At 31.8% G+C, this 7,194-nt stretch overlaps 1 long non-coding RNA gene across 2 annotated transcripts; it reads left to right on the plus strand.

Moving 5' to 3' along the window:
- Positions 1-2,428: 2,428 nt before the first annotated feature.
- On the plus strand, positions 2,429-5,244 carry LOC115982075. 2 transcript variants are annotated; one of them, XR_004089505.1, is made up of 5 exons: positions 2,429-2,780; positions 2,873-2,959; positions 3,096-3,241; positions 3,377-3,482; positions 4,588-5,244. It is a non-coding gene; the product is annotated as an uncharacterized LOC115982075 (long non-coding RNA). The 2 variants fall into 2 exon arrangements; XR_004089504.1 differs by having other exon boundaries at positions 2,433-2,780; positions 2,873-2,939.
- Positions 5,245-7,194: the final 1,950 nt, after the last annotated feature.

Genomic DNA, 7,194 nt, shown 5'->3' on the forward strand with positions numbered 1-7,194 from the left:
AAAGTGGGTTTAGCAATTTTGGGCAGATACCCTGTATGTGGGCTGAATCCATGTGGGTAGATACCCTATATGTACATACCTTAGGTGGTTCAAAGCTTAAATCAACTCTCTGTCAAATTTTAGTAATGCACATGAGGATAGAGCTTTCTTTGTCCATTGCCACTTTTTTTACTCTGAACCTGGGATCTCTAAGTGGATATGTAAGAACATCTCACATTGCCAGCATGTGGTTTGTTACAATGTCATGGTTTAGAAGGGGTTTCCAATGTGTGACAATACTAATTTTTATGGCACTTGTGACTACTGAAGCTTCTGTAACTTATAATTTTGTATCGATTTCATACAGAGCTCCAGTGCTGGAGAAAGCTTCTAAATCAGTTTGGGAGCTAATTTTGGACAGTAATGGTCTGGGGAAGGAAATTAGTGAGATGGTTGAAAAGGTATTTTCTCGATTGAGTGGCTGGGAACCTCCATTGTTTCCCCTGCCAGACGGTGTGACTCATACTAATAAAGAAATTGAGAATGAAAAAGAAAAAAGAAAAGGAAAAGAATGGGCTAATGAAAACAAAGAAAAGGAGAATTCTCCCTCTTCATTAAAGAAAAGGAGTTTTAGTGAATTGAATGCAGGAGGAGCATGTGAAGCTGCAAGTATATCTGGTGATCCTCCAGCCATACTAGAAGATTCTAGTAAATCACCCAACCAAGTTTGAAGACACGAGTCACTATGTCATGCCAAGAGCCTTGTGGCTCAATGCCGTTACTGTTTTTCTCAAGAGGAGAACCTGGGTTCAAACATCACCTCCCCCACTTGAAAGTTACAAAAAATGCCACTATGCCAGTTCCCATATCATTACTTCTCAACAAGAGTAACTTTGTCAAACGAGCTATTTATAACAGATGTGGGTGGTGCAAATCTGGTTATTTAGTCTAGATTTTGATTTGTCATCAGTTTCTCAATTCATTTTAATGGAATAAAATTAACATTATTAGGCTATCTAATTCTTTGGTTGCAATTCTTTAGGCTATCTAGTGTTTCGTATTATTAATGAGGTACTTATTTGGAATAAAATCATTTACTTATAAAAAAAAAAGAAGTGAACTTGGCAACTGATGTCTGAAACTATGTTTGCACAACCGTTGTGTTCTATGATGTTAACTTGATTCATGCAGTTTATACCATAGCAAAGTATCGTGAATATTTCTATGAGGGATGGTTGTATCTGTTGCTTGAATTAGTTAGTGCAGAATTTAGATGGACTTATGATATTTAAAGGATTCTGATTTTTTTGTTTTTTTTTTTCCTTCTAGAACTCAACCCTGCAGGCATCTGGTTGAGAAAACTATGGAGGAAACTTATCATATGTCATTGAAGCATAATGCTTGCACTTATTGTGTGATTCTCTGACTTGGATTAACTTTCCAGTGTCCAAGCTCTAGTGCACTGTGCCGAATGCATGCAGGAGATCAATTACCTTTAAACCACAATGCAAAATTTGGGAGTGGTAAGATTTCTCTGAGAAATATACTTACCAATTTTCTTAACGATTTATATTATATATATGAGTTTATCAATGCATTCCTGCTCAGTTTCTAATCATTCTAAATGTATGTGCATCATACATTGAAACTTGAAATTTTATGTTGCAATCATTTAGGACTGTGCTTTTGTGGTGGAAATACATGCCAAGATTTACGGAGGATTATGTCCATTCTATGTACTTGGGGTTGGCTACGCAAATTTTATGAATCTTTTTCTCTCCCCTTTATTTCTGACTAACGTTTTTATTATATTGAAATCTTCATGTCCTACCCCATAATATTTTATTCTTTACTCATGTATGTTTTCTTTTATTTTTAAATGTAATCTTTACTTTTATTTTCGGATTCAAGTGGAGAAGCATTAAAAGAAACTAAACATGGATGTTTAGTTACATGTAGCCTTTACATGATTATGTAATTTATAGAGTTGTGATTTGTATTTTTATATTAAAAAAATAAAAAGAATTGTGATTTTTTCCCCTACTATGCATCAAAATTTTTATCCTTTCCCCCTCTTTGTTAGATAAATCACTGAACTCATCTGTGGTAACGTGATTTTAGCCATCAAAATCTTTTAACTTTTAGCTTTAGGAATGATCAATTAGCAATTTCTCAACTGACACTTCCTTCTTCCTTAATAATTGGTTGGAGGATGAGGTTGTGGGTTCTAAACCCACTGAGTACGTGTAACTTACCAATTTAAAAAAAAAAAAAAAAAAAGCTTTAGAGATGCAAATGAGCCAAGTTGAATAGTACCAGTTGACTATTTATAATTCAGAGACCTTAAGCTAAACTGTTGCCAACAATCAATGCGTAATTCAGTTTGTTAAAGTTTGATTAGATAGCCAGATCTGCTCAGTTTGTTAAAATCAATCACTCATAGCTTGTGTCAATTTTTATTACTATGTATTTAAAATTCAAAAGATCTTAGAATATGGTTGATTGTACTCTGTCTTTGATGACATAACCTGTCAATTTGAAATACATGTCCGTTAGGCCTTTTTTGTTCGCACACACACCCAGACTTTTACCTTATTCTGGGCTCTTTGTTTCTATAAATCTTATAAAATTTTGGATGACAGAAAACCATAAATTGGAGGCCTGTATGAAAGTGTTATGCTTGCGAGCCTTTGAGCCAGACAAGACAGTTCAAGCATTGAGCTTGTTTTCGAAACAAGCTATATTAGGCCCAAGCTTCAGCTTCATTAACTTCATAACCAGGCCCAATCCAAGCATAACAGGTTCACATTCCAACCCATGAATAAATTAAGTTTATTATATTTGAAGGTAAAATTAGAGACCTTAATTAAATATTTTTTTTGTCCTGTTGAAGTTCCTGAGATAGAGATGGGACCTCTCTGATAAGATTCTTACACCCAGATCTTGGAAACATTTACAAGGTTCGTCATTAGCCTTAATTGTGAGTATTTGAGTAAAGACATGTTCTAAATTACACAAAATGCTGGATACTATATGATATCCAAGATCATCTCATTCATAAGGTGCATTTGAGTAAAGACATGTTTTGAATTACTTGAAATATTTTTTGCTTACAGTTCTGTTGGTGTTGAAGTGCAAGTTATTAGAAATACTTGATTGTAGTAACTTGTGAATTGCCGCTGCCTCTCCTGCTCTGAATCTGCACCTTGTGTTGAAGTTTGGAAATCTGTGTATTTAATACATGAAAGTCCTGTCTGAAATTGTGAGCTCTTGTTCCATTTGGTTTTGTTGGGTTTAATATTTTGTATAGTATTGCACAGGTCGTAAACTAGAGGTGAAGTTAGTTACTCATTAGTTTCCTCATATCCACTTTCTCTCCTTAATTGGGTGATTGCAGGCACTTCAAATTATCAAAAAAGAAAAAGAAAAAAAGAAAAGAGCAGGCACTTCGGATTGTAGGATTGCCAATAGGGCCAGAAGGCTCTGCAGTAAAAAGGATAAAGGTAGGTTTGCCCTTGCTCAATTACTTGTAAATGTAAATCTTGTATTTGACTCGGGCATGATATGATTATTGTTGTTAGATTTTGAAATCCCATAATGTATATTACTTGTATTAGTTTGACTCAAGTGTTATGATGCATGTAAAATTTAGATGTATTGACATAATTTGACTAAGGGATTCAGTTTTAATTGTCTCAAATTTTAACAAACTTTGACATTTGTTCCATTATGGAATGAAATAGCAGGCGTCATATTGTTGAAATGTAGACTCTTTTGTTCCATTATGGATTCAGTTTCAATGCCAAAACATTGCATGCAAGTTACAACTTACAATACGTGTATTGACCTTTTCGATCTTTACTTGTGTGAATACTGGTTAGTGTGGCTTTGGCCTTTGACTTTGTGCAAACATTTCTTTGTTTTCGCCCACATGTTTGTTACTTTACACAAATAAAAGTGTCCACGTGTTTGTGGTCATTCTGCGGATTAATAGACACCTATGATTCTCTCTCACCAAACTCTTGGCTTAAAGGTGGTGGTGACATTCTCTGGCTTCTTAAGTTACATGATTTCAGGCTAAGATTTAGCAACTTAGATCATGGTGAGGACTGAGGAGGGTCAAATTAATACTAGCAACATTATATTTTAAAATAATTATATTGAAAAATATGTGATATTCTTTTAATTAATGAATTGAAAAGAAGAAAAAAAATTGAAAGGAAAGAGAGAGACAAGAAATCGATACCATCAACTCAGATTTTTCTTTTTCTTTTTTTTTTTAATAAAATTTTTATGTTTTATATCATTGCTAATGTTTTATGGTGAATGGTAAAACATGTCAATTTTTTAGCTAGGTGGACATAAATCCTATATGAAACGCAAAGTATGTCTATGTACACTGAATTATTTGTCCAATTTTAGCGACTAGTCGGTTGTCAAAACATTTAAATGCTCATTTAAGGGTTACACTTGTTTGACAAACCTCTTAATGTGAAAAGGAAGTTGGAAACAATTATTCGGTCATAAAAGCAATCAGTCGGAGAAAAGGGGTACTAAAATGTACTAAAATATATTATTCCGTCATAATTTTTGTTTTTGCACTTGCAGGGAAGCCTTTGATAGGCAACAATAATCTATGAAGGGGAAGCTAAATCAAGGCCTTGTGGAATGTATGAGCTGACAAGGTATTCTGTTATGTCAGATTGTACATGAAAGAATAAAATATAAGCAGGGCTAGGTTTTGTTTGCAAAGATCGAGCAAGACAAAAGAATCTTAGCTAGCTACCAAGGTGGCGATCATCTGCTTGGCTGTGAAAGAAGCTCTGGAGGCAACAAAAAACAAAGGATTTACAAGGTTATTACTCTTCTAGCTAATGTTGAAGCAGTGGCCTTATGGTAGAATACAAGGCTTCCTAGATAGCAAAATGCAAGCAGTCGTGAAGGATGTATGAAACATAGGCTGTCAAATGGAAGGAATATGGCTAAGAACATAGAATGTTCAAAAACTACAAGATACTTTGGGGCATGTTTTGGGAGTGGCTATCCGTGATGGCGGGTGTCATTGTATTGGGGCTATGTGTGCAAGAATAGAAGCAGGCAATGATTGGGTTGAAGAACATGCTCTAGGATTATGCAGTGCAGTGGAGCTGGGGCATTTTCATTTCTTAGTTGGGATTTTTGTGTACTACTACCACTATCATTTTTTGTTTTTTGTTTACTGTTTTTGTGCTGTTGACTGTGAATATTATTATTATTATTATTGAAAAGTAGATGTTAACAAAACTTAAATATAGAATATTAATTGGTTTCCGAAAAAAAAAAAATATTAAGTAGTAATTTTGTACTTCAAAAAGTATAAAAAATGACTTCAATTGAAAAAAATTATAATATAAAAAATTAAATAAATATTATTTAAATGATATTCAAAAAAAAAAAAAAAAAGTACATAGTTTTCCCTCAAACTATATGCAGCCAGTCTTGGTGAAAAGTTTCAATTAAAGTTGGTAGAAACACTGACCGTAAAAGAATATATTCATGCACAAATTTATAATTTTACATAAATACAAATTCGCAGTCTCTTTTCAAGATAAAAAAATTTATTGGTAAATAGTGGATAAGAGGAAATGTGGTTTGAGCCACAAACATAAAATATCACAAAAGATACCATTACAATTAAACTTATCACTTGAACCCCACCTCTTTCACAACTTAGTACTTAAAGCATATACCAATTCACAAGTTTCAAGTTTCAACTTATTAATATGTCTTACTATTATAGTTCTGGATAAAGAGGTCAGTGAACATGATAGTAAACACACCAAATAAATTAATTATAAAATATTCGTCTTTTTGATAATAATGAAGTGGGGCAATATATATTTACCTTACATGAGCCTAAATGAGACTTCTAGTTGCTAGGACTAGCCTTCCTCATTTGATAATTAAAAAATATTTACCTTTGGATGACTTTGTATAGGGCCAAATCAATTATTTAAAAAAAAATCAATTCATATACTTTTTTTTTTTTTTTTTTTGAGAGAGTTATAACAAAAGTTGGGTCCTTAAAAATTTAAAAATGGTTTTTTTTTTTTTTTTGAGAAATAATTACAACATGCTGTTAACCCCGCAACTCGAACCCTTTCCCTCCTAAACCCCCCAAGCACTTTGTGCATGAGGAGGTGCCAATTTAGTTACAAGGCCTTTGGTTAAAAATGGTTCTATATGTGTGTTGCATGTTATTCAGTTGGCTTTTATCATATGACTTATTAATTATATTATATAAGATAATTTTCAATTAAAAACAATTAGACTTATAAAAAAAAAAGTATTGGATAATAAACTAAACATTTTATTTTGTGAAAGAATCACAAAATAAACACAACTTAATTATTTATAATACATACCTTTAAGGTACATTATTTTTTGTAATCAAATTTATCTATTGTCCATCAAAACATTATCTATTTGCTCTAAAAGGAGAAAGAACTCCTAAAATAGAAAATGTTGGAAAAATTTTGTAACTTTCGAAAAGAAAAAAAAAAGGAGAAGAAAAATGAAAAGTTAGAGGATCCTAAAATCATATTCAGAATAATTACTCAATTTATAATGTTCTTTTTATTTAAAACTTTTTTATTAGTACTTTTTTTTTTTAGAGAGTTTCAACTTATGGCGTTTGCTTTTGATGTAGGTGGGGATTGAACCCTAGATCTCTTATATAACCATCAAAGACTTTACCAGTTCATGAGCTAACTGGAACCCACTTAGTACTTCTTTTATTATAAGCCTTTTGATCTTTAAAGTTTAAATGGCTAGTGCCATATGTACTTCTTTTACCATTAGATCTTTTCTATCTTTGATTCTTTAAAAAAGAAGAAGATATTTTCTCATTAAATGTATTGTACATAAATATAAGTTTAAACAATCATACAAATTTTTAGAAGATTTTATCTTATATAAATAAATAATTAAAAATAAATAAAGAGATAGTATTATTTAAAGAGATAAACAATAATTCATCAAAAGATAAAAGTGAGGGGGAGGAAGATAATCATGATAAGTAATACTATAAGATTATTACCCAAAAAAAAAAAGTACAAACCGTACAATACATCATAATTTTTATAAAATAATATAAAATAGATAAATTAATTAAAGAAAAATTTTAGGAGGGAAAAAGGTAAAATAAATAATTTATTAATAATTTATATTTAGTTT

Source organism: Quercus lobata, chromosome 3 (assembly GCF_001633185.2).
Source record: "Quercus lobata isolate SW786 chromosome 3, ValleyOak3.0 Primary Assembly, whole genome shotgun sequence".
NCBI lineage: Eukaryota > Viridiplantae > Streptophyta > Magnoliopsida > Fagales > Fagaceae > Quercus > Quercus lobata.